Here is a 23,816-nt window from a genome sequence, read left to right as displayed (position 1 = left end):
TAATGCATATAGTATTCCACTCCAGAGATCACTTCAGATTTTCTAAATTAAGTTGGGTGGGAGGGCTGAGTGAAAGGGATCATTTTTGCCGTGCTAGCACAGATACTCTTAGATACTTTACTGAAAAAGGCAGGAAGAGGCAATTATTTTACTTGCCCTGTCACTGTTTCAGTTTGCCAACTGGTCCGCTGAGGAGATGCAGGGGATAAAAGGCAATGGTTGACCAGAAGGAGAGAAATACTTCATGTGACTGAAGAAGAACAAACATGATGAAATTAAGAAAGGGTAAGAGTGCACACCAGTCTAATTAGCATTTCTTCCTAGTAGCTTGGGAAATGTCAGCCACCAGTTGGTGGCAAAATAAAGATGTAATGTGAGTAATAATGAATTAAATTGTGGCTATTTGCATTGAAATGCTAAGATAATGATCTGAAATTACTATTGTAAATATTCCCCTTGACAGTTGAAAATTGGACTTAAAGCTAATAGTACTTTGGATGAACTTTAAGCCATGAAATCACGTCTAATGCTTTACACTCCTTTTGGCTATGACAACGTGTTTCAGAAAGTTAATTTAGCTCTGTTTTGTTCAAGCTGTTTGGTAATTGATGCATACATCGTGGGGGTTTTAATGAACAACTACAGGGACTATTTACCCTATTCGCTAAGTATAAATGAAACACTTGATTACTACTCCTGAGCTGAATAAACCGATGAGAGTCAAGCACAACAAATACTTTTGGCTGAGGACTGAAGGAGGTGACATCAGTAAGGACCTATTTAAATGCAAAGATAAAGGCAACATTTCCAGAAAATGCTTCAACATTTCAGATGCATCTTCTCGTATTAGCTGCAATTTATAGTTTTGCTGTTAGAATTAGGAATTGCTTAGGGAGAATTTACATCTATATGTCTGCAAACCAGAAGTACTGACAGAGCAGGCTAAGCCAGCAAAGCAGAAAAACAGCAGATATCTTCACAACATCTGTTGTTTCAATAGCTTTCCAGTAATAGTATGTTTAAAATGAGACTTATTTCCAGACTGTAGTGCCTAGTTACACTGTAATAATATTTTTTACATTATTTATAGATAAATGACATAAACACTAGAAGAAACTACCAAGTCTGTATTTAGTGTATCAACCCCCATGTCCGTATGAATAGTCAAAAGTGCCTTTTTGAACTCCAGCAAAAGTTTGCTCTAGCCAAACTTCTGCCTCTTTCCAGAGTTGCAGGGTTCACTGTTCCTCATTACCTTAGGAGGTAGCTCTGTGGGCCATACATTCATGCTCTTCTGAAGTCAAACAGCACCGACTCTAGCACGGAATTACTGAGCCGAACTACCTTCTCTTGTCTTTATAAATCATCTGCTTCTTTGATCATCCTTCCCTTAGAGTTCTTAGAAATACATGTCGTATATGTGAAAGAAAAAAATAGAGAAAAATAAAAGCCAGGCAATGTTAGTACTTTCAAGTTAATGGTTTTGCAAGAGAAAAAGTCTTGTAGCGTGACTATATGCAGCTTAAGGTGCTTTGGGTATTTACCAGGGGCTCCTTTCCTGGACCTGTGCATGCAGTGTTCTTAACTGGGTTATCAGAGACCAGATATGAAATAAAACTCTATTAAGTCATCCTGCATTTCTAATACCCTATATTTAGGGACATAACTAAGTCAAAACACTGTCATTGTATTTGTCATGTACTGTTGTTAAGAAAGATTTTGTTTTCCAGTTCAAATTCTGAGTCAAGTGAGTCATTGCATTTCTAGTCTTCCCAACATTCTATATTTTAGAAGTCCTGTATTATTTTTCCAGAAGTTCTGTGGAAAGATAAAGTATATTTACAACTTCTACAGCAATATAATTGTTTAGGCAGCATAAAAGCCTTGCCAACAACTAGATACCCTCTATTTGCTATGTCTAGTGCTGTGAATCCAGAAATTGATATAAAACTACATAGGCTCCCACAGCAGAAGGCAGTTAAGTAAAGAGAACATATCTTAGAAAAATATTGGGAGAATACATTGATATTCCCACTAGTTGGAAACCACTGACATCCCTGGGCACCTTTATCTAATTGTGGCAGCCCAAAAAGAACATAAAACATACAGCCAAGTTATCTCCTACATGGAGAAGCATAGAATAGAGATGCCAAATGACTGCCTCTCTACTTGCAGCTTTTATGTATTGACATAAATACTGAGGTGACAGACTTGCTAAAGGTCCAACATTAGGCAGAATTGTTTTTATATTTGGTCTGAAAAACAACGATGGGAAATGCAATAGATGTGAACAGAAGTCTGAACATACATACGCTCTTAAAGCTTCTGACTTTTCTGTTTTGCCCCTTACCTTTAACATTAAGAGATTTGGACATCTGAATGCCTTGATTTTGAAGAGGAGTTGGGGTGGAGGGAGGTTGCTTCTTGTAAAGAGTGTTAGTGGTTAAACAGCTCCAGTTAAGCTTTGAAAAGCACCTTCCCTTCAGGTCAATAAAATGGCTGCAGGCCAAGTTTCCATCTGTGCTGAACGCGTATTTGCTAGCTAGAGACAATTTTCTACTAGACCTGTTTAAAAGAAAAGCAGTGTAGCGTGATGGCTCTCTGCTAGCATGTCTAAATGTAAGTTCAGTAACTACCACATCTTGAAAAAAGTTTCAGTTGCACCAATGTAAAATAACCCATACTATAATTTTTCTCACAGACTGTTTGTTAGCAAGGCTTAGTAACAAAGGTCAGGGAACTCAGGTTCCATTCTAATCATCTGCTAACTAAATCCCAAAGCTTTCCAAGGAATGCTTTTTTCTCCTATAGGAGAGAAAAGAAAAAGTTCTCATGAAACTGAATAGACTTTTTTCTCTGCCTTCTTGCTCCACTATCACATCCATGCTCCAGGTAAATAAACTAATGACTTTGCTCTGAAAGTAATGCCTCCTATTTGTTACTGTGGAAACTACAATGACTACAAAGTGCACAGTAACACTATTAAATAGAGCAAATTCTCTGTTCTGTGGGAGCGGTCCTGCATCTTTGAGAATGGGGAACAATATGTTCATAATTGGTGCTGAAAACGAAACCAGAACAGGGAGAATTTGAGATGGCTAGGCTGCATGGAAGGTTTAAAAGATGCTGTTGTTCACAAGAGAGTAATAACAAATACTGCAGCAAAGCATACAGAAACACGAGAAACAAAGTGGAACAGGAAGTGACAAGGAGAGGGACATTCTGGAAGGCTGAAGACAGGTTGCCTGAAACACTGACCTATTCGATATATAGGTCAGCCTGCCATATGTAATGAGCTGTAGCAGTATGCTGTAAAACTGCTGCAAGAAACCACTGCTACAGCTTTATCTCTTTCCTATTAGGAGTAAAGGTCAGACACAAGCTCCTTCTGTTGCTTTTGGCTGTTCTGAGCAAAGGCCATGGAAGGAACCCATTACAGAATAAAAGTGAATAGCTCCAGGCTCATAAGTTGCATTGCCAGTGGGGAGGCATACTGCTAATAAAAATGGTCTGGTAGTAAATCATTTAATTTCTTGGCTGTTCCTGCCCTGATTTTCAGATGGAAGTTGATGTTTTAAGAGCTTTAAAATTCATCTCTGATCAGAAAATGAATTTAGTTGTTTGAAAAGCAGCTGTTTAAAACTGCTTTGTTCCTTCTTTAGCCCCAGTGGAACTTGAAATCAGCAGCTGAAAAAGAGATACAAGTATACAATCCTATGTTGATTTTTTGTTTTGTTTTTAATAAATGACGATGAAATGTCCTTTCTCATTAGCATGCTTTACATCAGTCCTGCTAGCACTTGACACTGAAGGGTTGCCTATAAAATTTGTTACTGTGAGAGCCAGTGAGCCTGCATTACTCCTGTGCTTCTCCCTGCTGAGTGGTTGAAGGAAACCACACCATCCCCCTGTGCACTTTTGCCTGGCCCTGTTTTAGGACATGATCTCCTCAGGGAGGACACAATTTTGACTAATAACTGCAAGTTTGTGTAACAATGAATATCTAATATAAAATGATATCATTCCAAGATAAATATAAAAATAATTTTTGTTCCCTAATACCATGACATGATGTTTTGGACAACGAATGACTCATTTAGAATCATTTACTTCTGTATGTATTCATATTTCAATTTAACCACTTACCTTTTCTTCTACCCTCCCTCAGGGGCTTCCTGTATTTACTATACCATACTATGTCCCATCTGTGCATGTGAGGCACTAGCCTGCTTACACAAACATTCTCCTTCCCCTACCTCTGCACTGCTCCAACTTCAAACTAGTCACTAATTTGCTGGATTAAGAATCTGAAAGTAAAGAATGCTTCTTTGCTATATTTGTACTCTTTATGATGACTGAAAGTGAGTATTACTACGATCTGAAGTTACTTTCAAATGTTCATTGAGTAGCATTTTTTTATGTCTTGTCCAATAACTGAGATTAATTTCTTTTTACAGGGTCTTATGTACTGCATAATCTTGCCAAACCATTGCAATGGAAAGTGCTTATATTCAACCAAAATGATTACTTGAATAGGAGAGGGTTTAGGGAAAGTGTAAAGGTTTAAGAACCTACATATAATAGCACTCTTAGCATCATAAAATAAGATTCTGAAAAGCAGACTACATTAAGAAAAAGAAAGCTTGAATAAACATATAAAAATAGATTATTACATTTTCTTCATGCAACAACACAGGATACTTGCAACCAATTTTAACACCAAATAGAATCTATGTGACTGATGAGCATCACTTACGCACTTCAATATAGCCTCTAACAGCTGACCTTTTTTACTGACTGAAGTGACATTAAAAAAATCAGTAAGAAATCAAGCAGTTTCATGGTGCCATGCAAAGGACCAAACATTTTCAATATGTTTAACAAAAGCAATTATAGTAAGACTGGCAAAAATATGCTGCTTAAAGATTAATTCTTATTTTTTGCAAAAAAAAAATAAAATACATATATATATATTTTACTTTTCATGCTGATCCTTTTCTCTTAGTGCTTCCACAAACATAAATATCAGCATCAATAGTGTGTGAAGGAGAGTGGAAGACTTTCAACTAAGTCATTCCATATTCAGCTTTTTGTTTATGTCTAGCATTCCATGAGCTTCCACAGAAAATGCTTTAATTATAATCAAAAAAAGATAGTTATAATCTTGAAAAAGTAGATAACTGAGATAACTGGGTCATTGTTTCTTTTGTTAAAAATTAAAAGGCAATTGTGAAAAGCATCTGTGTTTCTCTGAAAAATTGTTACATTTTAAGAAAGTTCAAATATAGGGAAAAAAAGGAATTTTAGGTAAAAAAAGTTAAGGAATTTAATGGATATTTAAGCTCTATTTTTTTTTAAACTATTGGAAACACTTTCAAATTTCAACTTTGTCAGTGTTTGGTCTGGATTAAAGAATCTGACTTTATATCAGAGTTCTGAGATTCTATTTCTAGATTTGCTACTATTCTGCTCTGCAGTTGCAAACACAATGTCTCAATTTTGATGCATAACTTCCCTTCCTACCAATCTACTAATAATGCAAACTGCATAATCACAAAGCATATTAGCACACAAAAATATGAGCAATGACTTAGTACTTATGGTACTGAGATGTTTCTATGCACTGCAATTTATAATTTGTTGGACTGACCTAGAAATATACATGCCTAGTGCATTAACAGAGTAATTCAGTTGTTTAAAGAAGCAATATACAAGTCACTCACTTTGTGTGATAACAAATGATTAATGATAAAGACTGGTTGATACAGAATTTTAGCTTCAGATAATTATAGACTGTAGTGAGCCTTCAGTAAGCTGTTGATAGGTATATACAATCTCCCAACTTTACAGAACTGTGCCTGTATGCTTCGTAATAACTGTTTTGGCTGATAAGTCTCCAGATTTTACTGTAGAACACATTATTATACAAGTACAAATAAAGGCTAACTATTTTAGTAACTCCTTTCCACTTTAAACATTTTTTTCACTACTGCAGCTGTACCTTTGCTTTGCGAGATATACAATGCAGGTACACACAAATTGTTACCTACCACCTATTTGTCATTAAGGCATCCAAGCGTATGGTGAAGTTCAAATACCACCTGAAATAATACATAGAATGTCTTTTGATTGCAAATAGCTGATGAAAGAGACAACTGAAGTGCTTACAAAGTTACAGTCCTTTTTCTTTTCAGTTCATACACTCCTTCCAAGACAAAGATGTTTGTTGTTTCAAGAAAATGGAAATATGTGAGATGAAAAAAAAATAATTCAAAGGGTAATTTTGAAATATTCCTTTTTCCTGAAATTAAATGTGGAATAACATTAATAAAGTAAGCTTCTTCCACATTTCATCACTTGGCATTCTTTCAATGAAAAATGTCACAGAAGATGAGTATAACACTCATAAAGTCCAATATTTCATTCCTACTGTGCTCTGTTTCAATTCTTCACTTAGAATTTTAGATCCTTGGACCTTCATCCATCTTCCTTTTTTTCAGGTGTTGCTCCTCTTCTCTACTCCACTTTGCAGTTTCAGTATCCCTACCTTCTTTTTCAGGAAGGTTGATAACCTCTTTCAGAGCAACTGAAGCTTAAATGAAACCAGGAAGGCCCACAGTTCATTTCAGTAACGGGGCAATTGCAAACTAATTGCGTCTAGATCTGTCCTCCAAGGCTCCAGTTATGAACAGTAAATTAGCTTCCCAAAACCTGATTTAGAGGATAAACTTCCTCAATCCTTTTTAGACCCTATTTATACTCTTTTCCTCCACAACAACCTATGGCAATGAGTTCCACAGTTTCAGTATTGCTGAGCGAATGTACAGTTGATGAACACGGACTCATTACTCATTTTAGTGTAATTTCTATGCTTGTCATGGCTTTGGAATGTGTCTTTAAATGCTTATGGGATATGCACATTAGTCTGACTTTATAAGCTAAGACATGCAAATTGATCTTTATACCAATGCAAAACCCATTAAGTCAATGGAGTTTCACATGGACGTATGGTCTGCCCACACAGATTGAATTACAGGTTGAGGGCTATAATTGTAGCAAACAGCATATAATTACCAAAATGACACTCTCTTTGTTACCTCTGAACATATAATATTTCCTGTACTATAAAGGTTATCTGCAAAGATAGAACAGCTCCTTTACAGGGAAAAAAAAAAAGAAAAAGAAGAAAAGCTACAAGAAAGCCATAGCCTATTTTTAATACTTCCATTTGCCAGGAAATGACAGAGAAGTCAAAACTTCAAATTAGTAAAATAAAATAAAAAAAATATGAAATTTCAGTAGTGTCTAGTAGTTGCATTGTGCAATTCATCAAAAACTATCCTGACATCTTTTTCATACTATGTTAACAGAAAGAATAACTATTTGTTTATATTTGGAAGTTCTAAGAATCCTGTGTACGTATTTCATTTGACTGTATCACAAAAGAATTATTTATTGCAACTACCTAACAAAAAGCTCCCAAACTAGATTGGTTTGATTTCTCACTCATTTCCTTAGGAGTTTCTTTTCAGTACTGCTGTAAGATTTAATCTCCCCAGCCCTGTGCTATAAACTTCTAGACTGTAACAAGCCTCAAAAATGTCAAGCACAATGAAAAATGGAAATCACCATAGAGTAAGCTGGTCTCAGAGATCCTCTGATCACTCACTGGCCTGGCTGGCTCGCAGGTCACTGACTGAGCTGAATATGCAAACATACCATTCCCACTCATGACGCTGCTGATGCTCTGTTAGTAGAGTAAAGTTCACAGGGAAGAAGCAACCTCTTCTCTCATCTTTTCCTTCTGCTTCCTCAATAGGAAGATAGCATGGGAGATGGCTGTTCACATATGAGTTAAATTCTGAGCAATGTCTGTTTTTCTTAACCTGAACCATAAAACATACTTTCTAACCACTTGTGGAGAAAACAAGAGTTTTAAAGAACTTGGTATGTTAGAGAAGTCTACAGGTCTGATCCATTCTCTTTTTAATTTAAGGATTACATTGATTATAAGAGGGTCAGTGTCTTTAAACTTGCTATGTTATGACATAAATACTGAAGATCATACCTGCCTTAATATTTGTTTTGATGATAAAGAAAAGCTCTAAGAACTCCAAAAAGGTGGATTTGGTCTGCTATGTCAGCTTTAGCAATCTGGTGCACTTGCAGATCCACCACAGCCTAGCAAGGTCTTACAGAAGAGGAAAATGCTGTTTTCTTTTCAGACGAAGCTTCTGCTAGAAGAGAGGATGAAAGATCAGTATTTTGGTAACTGTAAAACAAGAAAAGGTTTACAAAAGAACCTCCATATTTCCTCTATGCTCCTTCAAGATCTGTGCAGCCTCAGTGTCTGCCCCAACACTGACAGAGACATTGCCACGATGCTATTTCACATTGATAAAGATCTGGACAAGGTGATGTGCTAGAAAAGTCAAACCAAGAAAGATGCGGTCAAGCTGAATGCAATAAATGTATCAGATGCACTGATGTTACACCAACATGCTGTTAGGTAGCCCTAAAAGATATTTGATCTTTATTTCCATTCCAGATTGTGTGATTTTTTTTTTGTTTACTTGCTCCGGTAACTCTAAGGGACTTTGAAATGCTTAGTTAGAGAAAAGTACCTTTAACAAAAAAATGGTGTAGTGCAGCTCTGGGTTTTTTTTGTCAGCAGATCTTATTCTAATAAGCAGGACAACCAGACACTTGGGTGGTGGAAATGCACAACTTCAGGGAAGTTAAGATAAGCAAAGTGATTTAAGACACCAGCTGAGGAGCTGGCTGCACATGAAGCTATCATTACATTATGGGAAGACAAACACTGACTAGCTGTTTAAAGTAGACAGGTTCCTACTGACTCCTCATAACTGCATGCGTACATTTGCACATTTTGGCACACAAGTTTAGCTTGGTCAAAACAAAGCTTAACAATTTCAGTGTGCACAGTTGTACATTACAGACAAATGTTTCCTGCTGTACAACAAGCAGCTCTCTAATACACAGAGACTGGAAAAGGAACAATTAATTCTGACAAGCAAGGTTTTCTCACAGTATGTCGGCTCTTTTAAATTATTGATAGTGATTTGGAGAATACAGAGCCATAAGAGTGCAGCTGTTTCAACTGCTTTTTTTTAATGGCAGAAAAAGGCAAACAGTTATGAACCTTAAATGACGATCTATAGAGTTTAAAGGTAATTCACCTTCCTCAAACATCACATTTAAAAAAAACCATTAAACGACTACTTGGATATCATTCTCTGAAAGTAAGAAACAATGTCAGTACTTGGATTACTGCTGATTAAGAATAGAATAGAAATTAAAAACTATAATTTGATTGACTGTTTGCTTAATAATGTTCATACATGATTTTCATTATCATAATACAACTTTAGCAGCTCTGCAGACTGAGGTCCTCAGTGGTGCATGCAATCAGAAATACAGTAGCATCATGGCAGGCATGATAGTGCAATGCAAACGGATCCAGCTGATACGACTTCTGTGATTAAAACCGTTATGGTATAAAACAATCATTGAGAGTTTACTTTTAATTTACTTTTTAATCAGCTTTATTTTAATCAGAAAATTGTATCTAGCAAAGCTCATTAAATGATATCTAGGAGAATAAAATAAAACCTTACTATTATGCTGATGATTTTTATGTGAAGTTTAGTTTATGCCCAATGAGCAAGTCATAAGCACTGAAACATCTCAAAAAAATCCTAGATACAATAAAATCTGTCATACACACACACACACACACACACACACATATATATAATATTCTGTATTATGTTGAAATCAAAATGTTATCAGCATAAATAAAGGAATGACTGTATTAACCCACATTTTATTTTTCTTTATAAAGACTGACAAAAAGATGGACTATTGGCTCATGCAGTTTTTAACTCCAACTGACTGTTAGGCTCAATACCTCTGTACTATTTTTCTCTTAATCTCTATGACAAGAGATAGATAAAGAGTCCTGCTTCCATAAAATGCCTCGTTGAGCAGGTGTTGGTCTAGAGAGGTGCCTCTTAAAAAAGACCCAGTTTGGAGTTGGGAGTTCCAGAAGTGGTAGTAGAGCTTCCTAAGAAGTAGGAAAGGATTTAATGTTCTACTCAATCCAAGTTAAAAGAATGTAGATTTTTTTACATAGATTTTCACTGAAATGTGATTAATGATGCCTATCATTATTTAACCAAAACATTATAAAAAAAGGTGAAATGAAATAAAATGATAATAAAACCAAAACAAAACCTATGTTGTCTCTCTTGTGCAAATCAAGTTCTTACATGCTTTCACAACACATCTAAACAAAGCAAAGAATGATCCATTGAATATGGGATGTCTAAGAGTGTAGGTAGGTACTGTCTTTACTCTTCTACCTGCTTAATCTATTGGTTAACTGATTTTCATATTCCCATTGCACTGGGTTCAAGAGAGAGACTTTTGTGACTACTTCCCAGAATATCTACCCCAGGAATTGTCATTCTGGGATGGAACACGAGGTTTGGAAAGCATCTCAACCATGCAGCTAAGAAAGGGAATTACCCGCAACTAAGAAAATACAGAGGGCTGCAAATAAGGTCACAGTGGCAGTGTAAACTAACAATTAGTTTGAAACTCTTTATCTTAGCTCTGAAGCTGAGGATTAAGACTGCACACACAGTCAATTCCAGCTCAGCAACAAGCAATACCTTCCCAAACTGTGCAATTGATCACTCCTAATCATGTGATGACAACCTAAGTGTCAAGGGGAGTATACTGCAATGCAAATTATTCTTTGCCATCTGCTTATTGCATAAATATTTTTACTTTCTCTATTAGTTACCATCTGCAGGATGATACCAGTTAGTTTATAAAACTTTGTCAAAAAGCAAACAGTACAATAAAGCCAATTTACCATCACTAACTTCTTTGCCATATTCAGAACTACTGACAACTGTTCTATTGTAAAGACATAATTCTATCAGTTCCAAAATCAAATCAATTAATTGTAAATGGAATTAGAATTATTATTTAATAAATTAGATGTCTAAATATTGAAATGCATACACACTGCTCAGCAAGTTATTTCATCACACTAGGTTTCTGCCTTGTGTAGCAAGAAATTAGTAATGTTATCTAAATACTTAAGTTACTCCAACAAAATAAAGGAAAAAAGTGCAGCACAACCAAACCTCCATAAAGTATTTGCTTTCGTGAACATGGCTATAAATCACTGAGTTGTGTCTAACTGCATCTTTTAGAAAGTTGATTCAGTAACTGCCCTTGGAAAAGCAAGCAATTTTGGGCTAATATTCTTTAAGTGAGTTTTTCCCAGAGACTTCAGCTAATTTCAATCAATTTTTGCTTTCATGTTTTTTTATTACTTCAGTGATATTTCTAAAAGGCATATTTCATATGCCTGAAATAGTTTAATAATTAAAACATTGAAGTTTTAATACAATGATCATAACAACACTTAACTTTTTGCTCAATCTAGTATGTCATTGGTTTTACTCAACTAAAAAAAAGCCTGAAAAATGCTCTTTTTCAGAACTGAAAATTCTAACCTGGTGATTTTCACAAGAGGATACCAACAATAAATATCATTTCATGAACTCTAAAAAGATGATTTATAGAAATGGCTTACATTAAAGCTCAGGAATGTATGCATGTCAGGAACCTTAGAAGTATTGCAGAAATATCAAGCAAATTATCTCATTAATCCATGAGATTTACATACATCTTTCGCTACCATGGCATTAGTGTCTCTCCACGTCAGTGCAGATGTACTCACGAAACAGATGCTGGCTGGCTTGCTAACTGTTCTGCCGTGTGAGTTGTATTTACTGTAGAAGCTTAACCCTTAACAATGCACACATAACCTGAGCAAGAATTTCAGCACTCATGATATGCACTCACCTTTCTGCAAGAGCACATGCAGTTTCCCTCTACTTTAACTAAAGCTTTGCCATAATCATAACACCGCATTCTGGTGTTTCGCACAGATTAGCATAGATTGCAAGAGCTGAAGGAGTACCCCTCTATCAGCTCATGCTATCCATTGTGCAAAGCACTTACAGCCTGCATACCAGCAGCAATAATCAAACAATATTAAATGCAGATGCAAAACTAGTTTCTTCAGCGTTCAGGTAAAGATTCTCAATGATCAGAGTGCAAAACACTTCACACAAAGGGCTATCACTTCTCATGGTCTTTTATCCCCACAAATTAGATTACCGATTCTGCTTCATAAATGTTTGGGAATCTTGTCCTTCCACTGGATACATAAATATTTATCTGGTGATTCTTCTGAAATGAACATCCAAAAGCAAGGCTGTGAACTTATAAAAATACCATCTACTTTTCTGTTTCTCCATGTCATTTCCCAAGAATCTTTTCCTTTCTTTGTTCCCAACTGCTTCTCTGCCAGAACAGGGAGTGGGAGAACACTGCAGGTAAATTCAGTGCTCATTGTACACAAACAGTGCACACAGAAATTGGGCATAACAGTTCTCTAACTCAGAGTGGTAATTCACATGCAGAAATTCTTCAACAACTGGCTCTGGATATTTAAGCATTATTGTACACATTGTTTTTAAAGGAACACTACCAAATCGAGGTAGAGAATTGAACCATATGAAATATGCAAATACATAAACTGCACTTACATTTTGGCAAAATAATGAAGAACTTGCAGACATACAAAATTAAATAACTTTGAAGATCTCTACAGTTAACTTCAAAGAAAACAAAACAACTTTCCCTGCATTTTCTCTTGGCCATGACTACAAAGGTGATTGGGTAGTAAGAAAAGATAATAAATAAATATAAGAAACAAGTAAAAATGAACTTCAGAGGGACTGGAAAATAGACATTTTGCAGTAGAAGAAGTGTGGCAGATTAACGTATAGTAGCAATTAGATTTGATCCTAATGAAGAAATTCATCATATCTGAAATATGAATTAGAAAAACCACAACACTTAATCACCTCTCTATGCTCTCTATGAATGCCTCTCAATTTCACTGGAACTTTTTTTTTTTTAATGAAATAATGAGTAACACTGTGAGGATTTATGTATTTCTTACATCTCCTCCTACCTAGCTTTCTGTTTCCTCCATATGTTGTTGGAATACTAGGCTCTTACTGCATGCAGTTTGCCAATATTCAGCATCTGCTTGGAGCAGTGTAATGTACCTTAAGTACCCTGTTCTTGAAGATGCTAACATAAGACCATGAAAACATTTTTTTTTTCCTGTGAATAATTCTAGAGACAAAGATTAATAATAAAGTATAGCACAATTATCTTGGAAAGCCTGATATCCATGGCCTTAGATGGACAGGAGGCTTCTTCAAATAAATCAGTCATAATGTCTAATACCGTTACTGAGTGGCCTCAAATACTCTTGCTGTTTTCTTCCAAATGTATACAAAGTGGTCCTTTCACTACCAATTTTAATTACAATGGTTTATACACAAAAACAAGGTCAGGAAAAAAAACAAACAGACTCTGCCATAAAAGAAGCTAAAATTCTACATATATTTTTTTTTGTCAACTGGAAATATTAAATAGTTCCTCCCTAAGCTCTTAAAATCCCTTTTTGCATGACCGACTTATTATAAAAATACTAAATAGTGAAGGTCTTTAATGATATTATCCATGTAGACTTCTTTTTGGCAATTCCTCTGCAAGTTCTCAATTTAGTACAGAAAAGATTATTATTTTGTGTTTTACCATCACCTAGTTCCCAGATTTCAACCTCCTTTACTGGAAATTCTGCCTGAAAACAATAGTTTAGCTGAGAAATAAGCATGTCTTGATTGGCAATTGAGAGGGATACTGTATTTTAACTAATTTATATTTTTTATTGAAACTATTTTTCCATACTAAATGCATTTGTGAGAGAACTACATTAAAAAGGAATTGAGATAATGTTATTCTTCTGGCCTTGAAAAACTATTTAAATCTTTTCTACAACATGATACATGCCAAATTGAATTGGATGGAGTGTAGAGGGATTACCGTGTGGCATCCACACATCATCCCATTAATCACACTCTAACCTTTCAAGCTGTTCAGCACCCTCACCTCACATGTTATTGCCAGATTTTTCAGCAGAGCGAAGGATAAGTAACCAGATGGAACCTGGTGGTTTCTGCTTTTACACTACCCAATGATTTTATCTCAACTGTTTCTAAGCTTTCAAAGATGGCAATCATACCTTCAAAGCTGTATATAGAGCTTTCAGCTGTTTCAATTTATTAGACCTAGATCCATTAAACAGTAAGTTCCTTGCCCTGAGAGCAGAATTGAGAACCTATGCTTGTTGTCTCTGCTTGGTATAGAGGGAATTCAGCAATTCGTTATTAAAAATAAAAAAAATTAAAAAAAATTGCTATAATGATAAGTGTGGGAGCTGCTCAGCGCTCATGGGGAGGCAGTGGGAACCTCAGATAGCCAACACCACTCTGTTCCAGAATCACCTCTATCTGCTTTATGCTTTCTGTGGATGAGGAGTGGTGGAGCTCAGTGACAGCAACAGGATGAGAGGTTGCACTAGGGCAGGTTTGGGTTGGTGGATATTGCAAAAGATTCACCAAAAGAGCAATTGAGCAGGCTGGCAGGAAGTTGAAGAGGTCACTGTCTCTGGGAGCGTTCCAGAGCCATGGAGATGTGGCACTGAGACATGGATTAGTGGGCAACGTTGGTGGTAGGTGGGCAGTCTAGGTGAACTTAAGAGTTCCAACACGAATGATTGAGATCCTAAGAAAACTTGAAGGGGAAAAAACAAAACAAAACAAACAAAAAAAAAAACAACCAACAAAAAACAGAAGCCTCAAAACTACTGATTGAGTAAAAGCTCTGCAAGAAAATCTTTACCTGTGCATCTATACGGAGCACTGTCTGCAGCTGTGCTTCAGCACAGCGTCCTGAACGCGGCGGACGGCTCCTCACACAGCGGCGCCTCAGCCTCGCGCCTAGGCACGGGGCGCCTCGTGGCGGTACCTCAGAGCCGCCGGGCGGGAAGCGGCGCGGAGACGAGGGGCGAATAGAGGGTCTGGACAGTCCCGCTTGTGGAATTTCTGCAATTCAGACAGCAGCCATCGAACATTTTGATCAGCCAAGACTAGCCAAACTTTTTTTTGAGGAATACATTCTATTTGCTTGCAGTGGTACAGCCCCTCTTTCTTATTCAACACACAGTTGGTTATTTTGTGCAGAATTATTCAGCTTTGATGAAGGATGTGGAAAAAATGCATCCTAAGTAAGCTCAGAGACGGGTGTTTGTGCAGACAGTGTAATGGAATGTTCCCCATCTGAATGCCCCTTCAGCAGGGTTCCATCGCCTGCCTGGTGCTGCATCGTGTTCACACCTGGTTTCAAGGTAAATGTTTTCCTTTTCCATGTCCAAATCAGCCCAATATCATGTATAACTTCAGGTAAATTGAAGAAGTGCCCATTTTGGAATGAATCAGCTGTGCAAGCCTTTAAGATCTTAATTCTGGACATAGGGACACTTTAGGTGCTTGAGTCCCGTTTTCTGAGCCTTCATCTTGGAATCAGCCTCTTAAGTTCACAATTCCTTGGGTATCACTGTTCATTTTCATCATAACTTCACCTTAGGAAAAGCATGGAGCTTTCTCAGTTAAAAATCTCTCATGAAAGAGAAATGTGAATTGTGAAACAAAATGAGCAGCCAGCTCTCAATTTAAGCATAACTAGTACTAACGTGGCAAGAGGAGGCTGATTAATCAGAAATAGATTCAACCAATTATAAGATACGAAGTAAATGTTCTTTCTCTGATTCCCTCAACCAACTTGCCCCCAGTGTTTAATTGAAATAGCATTTTACAAGTAGGCAGATTTAAGCATGTGCATAATCTTATCAAAGATTGAGGTCTTAATCGTGTGACAAGGTCAAATTACTGTTCAGACTAACAATTCCCTATGTATTTGTTCAACTCCAGCTTATTACACCATGGTACCTAATGACAAGGTCCTAAATTCAAATGTTAACAGCAAAAGCAAAGATCATGAACAGGAACCTGTAGGAAGGAGGTTTTGCAGACTGTAGACTTTCCTTTTTTATTTAAATAGATGGGTCAGTGACCTCCGTCATCCTTGTACCTGTGCTCAGTGTTCCACTGTGTGGCACAATCCCTTGATTGAGAAGAGCTATTATAGAGCTCGGCCAGTTGAAAAATCTGACCTGCTGAACACTCTTAGGTACTTTATAATCAAATAAATGATCACATATATTCTCTTCTGACAGTTTATAGCTGTGATTGCAGAACTGCTGAACATTGTTAACATACCTGCAGATCTGTAATGAATTGCTTTTTACTTTATGATTTACCTTCTTTAATAAGACTGTTTGACTTTATTTTTTCCTTGATGTTGTGGCACAGACTTCCCTTGATTAGCATATGTAGCTCCTACGTTATATTTGGGAATTTTCACTTTTTTTTTCCTGGATTGTCAAGAGATGAGTTAAAAGTTCATCTTCCAATTAATCCATGTAGAATTTCCCACATATATAGTAATCTAGATGAATAGGTATTATAGCATCTTTTTCACCAATTATTTAAATACCAATTGCTTTTCCTGTTCCTTAATTTGCTAACAATATTTCAAAAAGTACATACAATTCTCAAAACAGTCAAATATTGAATTTATTTCTGATGCCCATAGCCCACACCCTGCTTTGAATTAGGCAGAAACTGTTGTTAGCCAGAAATGTAGATTTGCTACAACTGTAAAATCATAATGTTATCTACGTACACAAAGTGTGTTAGAGTTGTGAGTGACACTCGGCTATACCTTTGAGCTTCATTTACCCTTACCTTTGATGCAAAACTGGAACAAGTAAAAGGACTTTGTTAAAAAGACAGTCATTATTTGGCTACCATAGGGTTAAATGATTAAAGGTGTATTACAAGCTCTATTCTTTTCCTGTTGAACATTATGATTTACCACTGGAAGGAGCTAGAGTAATGATGTTGAATTACTGAAGAAGCCACCATAAGGCCAGAAAAATGGTTAAATAATCTGTGAGAAAAGTAAAAAGGGACTCTAAATCTTACCTGAGAGAAAGGAGTCAGTTATTTTCTGAGATGCAGAGGGCTGTCATTCTGATTTAGAAACTCTTACATATAAAAAAATGGGTCATATGAAAAGCAAGTATGATAATTTTAAAATGGAAATTATTTTCTTCTGTTAAAATACAAATTATGTGGGTGGAAACAGTGGAATGTTAGCAGAAAGGAAAAGCTGCTCAGATAAAACAGATTGTCTGTCTCGCTTGGCAAAGCTGCAAGGTCACGTAGAGGGACTGTTACCTAAAGTAAGGAAGTGAATCAGTTTATTAACCAGATTTTTTTACTTGTTTAAAGCTCATTTTCCCAAGGATGATGGAAATAGATGAATATCTTGACAGGAATCAAAAGCCTTCTGGACATTTCCTTTGTGGTTCTGCATAATGTACCTGAAATTCTGTCCTGTTTCAATGCCATTCATTTGGATGCTTTCATATGCTTCACTCTCTTAATTTCTAATCCATGAGAGGTACAGGGGAAGGTGTGCATTGCATTGGTAGCATGGAATTTAAGTATTAAGATGGTATTTTTCTGTTTTACTGTAAAGTACAGCAGATACGTTTATTTTGTACAGAGTAGTTGTGATCAACAGCAGACTGAACCAGTAGGTGCCACAGCTCTATTTTAGCACAAATGGTCAGCAAAGCACAGCAAATAATGGAGCTGGCCCGGTGCAGGTATGGGCTGTAGGCAGAGACAAGGGTAGACTAGATGGTGTTCCTAGGGCACAATATAGATTTGCTTCAGCAACTTCTAAAATTGCTGTCATGGCTGATATTATATAAGGTGACTTTGAAGTTGTATGTAGGTCACCCCAAAAGTAGTGCCTCCTATTTATTTCCTTGGAAAATAAAACAGATACAAAGAGCACAATAACACTATTTGATAGAGCAAGTTAGCAGTCACAGAACACTGTTTTTCAACATAGTCACCACTAGCTCTACATTTTTTGCCAGCAATGAACAAGAGCCAGTATGCTGCACTCATCAAAATCGGCGCCAGTGGAGGTGACTTACTGTGGCTGTCACCACTGCAGGAATGCACCACCCACCACTCACTGTGCTGATATCCATGTTTGGTCTCCATAAATGTTCAGCAAGCATTCATGAAAGTCAATGGGTGTCATTTTTTTCTGCATGCAATATTCAATTCCACACCTTTGCTTCATATTTACTTCCATGTCAGGTACCATTCTGTTAGACTGCCCCTCTGCTGCCAACTGTCACAGCAACAAAGTACAATGGAACATTGGTGGGAAGATGTAATGCTGTGATAGGATGATAATAGCAAGGTGGAAAAGTCTTTGGTTACAGCAAAGAAGAATAAGCCCAAATGCAGCAGCCACAAATACAGAAATGAAGGAAAAGAGCTGCTTACCTTTAGAAGGCCTCAGATAGATAGGGATCTCCAGCAAGAGATACCTTCACCTCCACCGCCAATCCTTAAATGAGGTCTGGGAAGGAGTGGATCCTGGCTTCACCCCTTCCAGTCCCTCAGATGCATTGCATGCACTTGTGCTCCCCTGGGTTGGCCCTGCCTTCCAACCAGGTGCTCAATCACTGTTGCAGGCCATGACTTAGTATTTCCACTGCAGAAGATTCAACCTGTACTGCCATACCACCAACATCCACCTCTGATGTTGTGGGCAACATAGTAAAATGGGTGGCAGTACTTTCAGAGCAGCCCTTGTATATTTGTGTAAGATAATGTGTATGTGGGATTTCACATTAGCCTTTTCTCATCATAACTTGGTAGCTGGCATGTACTAGTTCAAATACTCAAATACCCATCTAGGTAGCTCATTTGATGCAGTTTTTCTCCTCCATCACTACAGGTTTGGCTGTTGTTTATTTTTTTGTTTGACTGATTGCTTTTGTTCGCTTTATTTCTGTTTTCTCCTGTTTTCTTTGCCATAGTTTGACCCCTCGCCATGGCTAGGAAAGCCACATAATGTTGATAGCCAATCTCAGTACAGCCCTGCTTGCATATATTTTTAGAATAGCACTGTTGTGCCTATTGTCTTTGTTCTACAGCAGAAGTCTCTGATGAAGAATCAATCACCCAAAGTTATTACCATCCTGTCTGGTTTCATTCAAGAACTAGTGATGAGCTACATAACTTTATCTCATCCTAATGTTCATTATTGATGTTGCTATAAAAGACACTTTACTCTGAATGAGAAAAAGTGGGTGATGGAAAGAGTTTTATTCCTTGGTGAGGCTAACAGTTATTAAATGATGAGACAAGCCTAGGCTATGCCATCTGATTTAATAAAAAAATGTCTTCCTTTTGTGAAGAATGGCACAAGGGGTCTAACCCAAAGAAAGCAGTGACAAATCATCTCCTGATTTACAAGAGGCTAAAGCAAATCCTCTACCCTGAAAGTGCTAGTAGTTTCCACTTAATTCATATCGCTGCTTGCCACCATGTCTTTTCTCCTTATCTGCTATGTGTCCCTGCTGTATAACCTACTGTTTTCCAGTTCTGATTTCATTTGCTTACATGCTACACAAAATGACCTCACAAGGACAGCAGGAAAGCACAGCGATTGCATTTAAAAGCTCCGCTCTCACATCAGCCTGATGCATCTGACACCAGTGTCTTCTGATTCACTCCCATTCCCTGTATCTTGACAGCTGCTCAGGCACAGCATTTTGTTCAAGTTGTTGTTTTAAATTAAAATATTTCAGAGCTGCAACTATTGTCCTGTCCTTATAGAAGAAATTACTGCAGTGGTTGGAATTACAGTGCTATGGCAGTTAACTAATGGCTCAGGAAGACTGTTGTGTATGTTCGTTGTGTTTTTTATTTGTTTCAACTTGATCCCTTTTTTCTAGTTCTGTAACTTCACCAGGATAGCTAAAATTATTCACTTGGAGAAGCCAATTTATTTTAATTTGGTATGGTGTCAGGGGGCATGGGGAGTGGGAGAACAGGCAAGCATCTTTCTATAAACCTATGATCTGGTAACGTTTATCTTTACTTTCATGGAACAGAAAATCAAAGGCCTTGGGATGTAATCATACAAAAAGAATATCTGAGTAATGTTGATTCAAAAACATAACCATTTTAGATTATGGAATTTATAAAAGAAATGAGTCAGAATTTCATGACAAGAACATTGACAGATCTGACCTGACCACCTCTTCACAGTTCATTCTTTTCCCAATAGGAGTAGACATAATAAAGCCCAGATAGGTCTTCCATAACGAAATCCTGCACACTGCATGGTATATAAAGGCTGTACAAATATAATATCCTGTATGTAGCTTATCCAGGAAAGTAGGCTTCCTCAAGGACCATTAACAAAGCTGTAGGAAGACTGTAATCTTCTTTGTCTGAAATAATAATAGTAAAAAAGCTACTGCCAACAAAACATTTTAGCACACAAGCTCAAGTTTTCAAGCATTTTCAGAAATGAAAAGCAAGTTAACTGCCTTGTCCTTCTTTTTTTACATATTGATTTGGTATGCTTTATCTTTCTTTTTTTAATCAGATTGAAATTATTTGCAAGATTCATGCTGTATTTAGAAATAGTTGCTAATCAAAGCTAAGTTTTCCAGGTAGTGCTTAAAAATTTTAAATTTTTGTGTGTCCCCTTCCATTAATGAAAATGCAATAGAGTTTTATTTACATAATAATACTATTTGAAGCAGACGAAGCAATAATTCACTGCTGCATTTTTGGCATTCATTTAAAGCAAAACAAGTAATAATTGTAAGACTGCACAAATTGACTTAATAATGAACCTCACTTTCAGTTCTGTAAGTGCTTTACACTCTGGCTCTCCTCATGCATGCCATTTCGTAATCCATGTGGAGTTTAACTAAGAGACATATTATTATGCCAAAGCTGACTATATTATCAGAAGTATATACATCCATTCACAGCAGCACTGAACGTCAAACTTCCTTCACTCATAAAACTGCTAAGGAAGAGGCATGGCTAACAGATTAGTTCTGTCAATTTCACTTGAAAAATTAATCTGCAGAGAAACAGTGTTTGGTAGGAATACTAGAAATCACACTTTCTATTCAAGGATCTAGAAAGAAAGGTATGGTTAAAGAAAATGATTAATCCACTAGGAGAATGTGCCATCCAATTCACTGACTGTACAATTAGGAAAGAAAGTGTTGTGGGTAAGAATGTTAAGAACAGAATAAGACACATAAATTTCTAAGGTGGAGCAAACCATTCCATTTTAAGGTGCATGTGGGAGAAAAGCATATGAATAATGCATTTTATATAACATTTCTGCCATGCATTATTGAAAATATTAGTGCTGACTACAAATAATCACATGCTTTTTTCATTACAGTTTTGTGATGCACTTAATATCATCTCTTGATCCCATTACCACAAAGACATCACACTGTATCTTTTACAGCTCTCAGTATGTTTTTGAAACTTGAGATGGTATACAAATATTTTAGGAGATGATTCATTTTGAGATTCAAGTGTTGGAGGGCAGGGGAAAGTATGCTTTACCCAAAGGAATGAAGTGGAAATATAAAGCAATCACTAAATCATGGTTTCATAAATGCCTTAGCTTAATACCACAGCTCATTAGTTCTGTGACTCACCTCATATGATATTCGTGAAAGCTCTATTGACTTTTCAATAGTATATTTTCACGTTAAGGCTGCTTATTTTTATACAGCTACAATATCATTCAAAGTTCACATAAACATATCACAGATAAGTTACATATGATACTTGTGTGGAGCACCAGGGTTAAGTGAGCCACTTCTTACCCATGAGTAGCACATTTCTCTTAAGTAGCTGACCCACATGCTTCTTAGATTAAGTGCAGCGTTCCAGTGCTGATGACGTTACAGACATTTAGCTACATGCTTTAGTGCGATTAGGATTTGACAGTCATACTGAAAAAAGAAAACAAATTGTTATGAAAGGTATATTCTGCGGAGGCAAGAACTAGTAAATGAATTTTTACTCATTTACATATCAAATGTCTGATAAAGGGCTTCTTAGTAATTGTAAATCTAAAGGTATATGAATTTAACAACCACGTGCAATTGAGGTAAACATAGTGCATTAGAGTTCTAAGGGTACTATTTAGAAAACATTTAAGAATGGAGTAGTATTTGTGATAAACTCCTCTCTGTAGTGTCTCTAAGTAATGGGAAGCATATTAATTCCATTATAATTAGCCTTTATAATATGAGAAAGTATTTGAAAATCAGCAACAATGTAAACCAACTGTCAGAAAATAAGTATGCATGTTGCATCAGTGAAGTTTCATAAAACCCCAGGATCCCATTCATCTTGTTTTATTGAAGACACTTGATTATTTCTGTTGAATCAGTAGGTTCATAAGCTGTAGTTCATGCTGAACAACAAATGAGGAATGTTGTAAATGTAACTGAAATTCATTATTGGACCTTTTTGGATACAACAGTTAGTATTATTTTTTTTGTCACCAATCTTATTGCTTGAGAAGCTCTTCTTTTATGAAAGTAATAATTCTTGTCTTTATTATGTCTAAAATTCTTCTGACCCTGTACCTTAGTGACCTAGTTCTGTGCTTTATTGAAAATTGAAATGCGTCATGATCTCAATTACGTGATCCTGACTCTGATAGACACTCTGTACAACATTAAGAATTGGATTCTTGGTTTTGTTTTTCCTCTCTATTAAGTATTCCAAAAATAAACAAACTTACCACTTTAAGCAGTATGGAAAACGCAATCTCAGTATAGTGGAAGAAATGAGAACTTCCTAGAATTGTTTATTACCATTAATATTTACCTTCTTGAAAAAAGAATGACGGTTATTATTCCTTTTACCATGTTTTCTATGTTCAACTTCCACTAGTCTCTATAGGCTTCATTTTGAAACAGAGCACAATAGTTGCTCAAATTAAAAAAACACTGCAAATCAGACCTCCCCGCTGCATAACTGTAAACCTAAATCAGAATCTGACATCAGAAAAATTTGATTTATGATCTAAAGAAGGAAAGTTAAGCTTTTGTAGTTCTTAACAAGCTATAACAGTTTTCCATTATTAGCAAGTTATTTTTTGTGATTTGTCTATAATCGAAATATTTTTTTGGTATTTGTTATTTTCAAGGCTTCAGCTTTTGAGGTAAATATTCATTCAAATCAATCATAATTCCATCAGCTCAAGTCATAAAACAAATGAAAACCCTACTCTGTTGAAGTCTGTAAAATACATGTGAAAAACATCATGCAGAACTTGTGTTCTTCAACTTTTCTTCTCAGTATTACCTTAGGTGTTCTTTTTCCTGCTTCTGTCTACATCACTGTAATTTCCAGAGTCCTCACTAGGAGGCTTAGTGTCTTTCCAGGAAATGTTCTAAAGGCAGTTAAATTACTGAACAACTACTAATTTCCATTTATGCATCAACTCTCTTTTTTGACTCTGGACTTTCAAGTCTTGATTTCTCAAACTCTGTTAAACAGAATTTGAAGAAGTGGTGTGGGCTGGTACAGGTAAAGGACTACCAGTAATCTGAGTTTGCCAGACCTTTGTGGTTTTCTCTGCAAAGAAAATAGTAACAGGGTAATCTGCATTTTGAATTGAGAAAAATTAAATATATTAAACAAGATAGAACAGAAAATTAAAGTGTTTTAGAAAGACCTTCTTCTTCCCTCCTTTTGCACTCCAGGATTCAAATTGAATTAACTTGGTGACTTTGTGTTCCATTAAATTCAGCAACCAGCCTGGCTTCTTCTTTTCTTCTACGGCAG

At 36.3% G+C, this 23,816-nt stretch overlaps 1 long non-coding RNA gene across 1 annotated transcript; it reads right to left on the bottom strand.

Annotated features, from left to right (window-relative positions):
• Nucleotides 1-1,149: 1,149 nt before the first annotated feature.
• LOC109369828 lies at nt 1,150-15,367 on the bottom strand. The gene is made up of 3 exons (XR_004161154.1): nt 14,869-15,367; nt 2,351-2,565; nt 1,150-1,398 (listed from the first exon to the last, which is right to left on the bottom strand). It is a non-coding gene; the product is annotated as an uncharacterized LOC109369828 (long non-coding RNA).
• Nucleotides 15,368-23,816: the final 8,449 nt, after the last annotated feature.

This window comes from Meleagris gallopavo, chromosome 13, assembly GCF_000146605.3.
Source record: "Meleagris gallopavo isolate NT-WF06-2002-E0010 breed Aviagen turkey brand Nicholas breeding stock chromosome 13, Turkey_5.1, whole genome shotgun sequence".
In the NCBI taxonomy this organism is placed as follows: Eukaryota; Metazoa; Chordata; class Aves; order Galliformes; family Phasianidae; genus Meleagris; species Meleagris gallopavo.
This window is presented reverse-complemented; position numbering and strand designations above follow the sequence as displayed.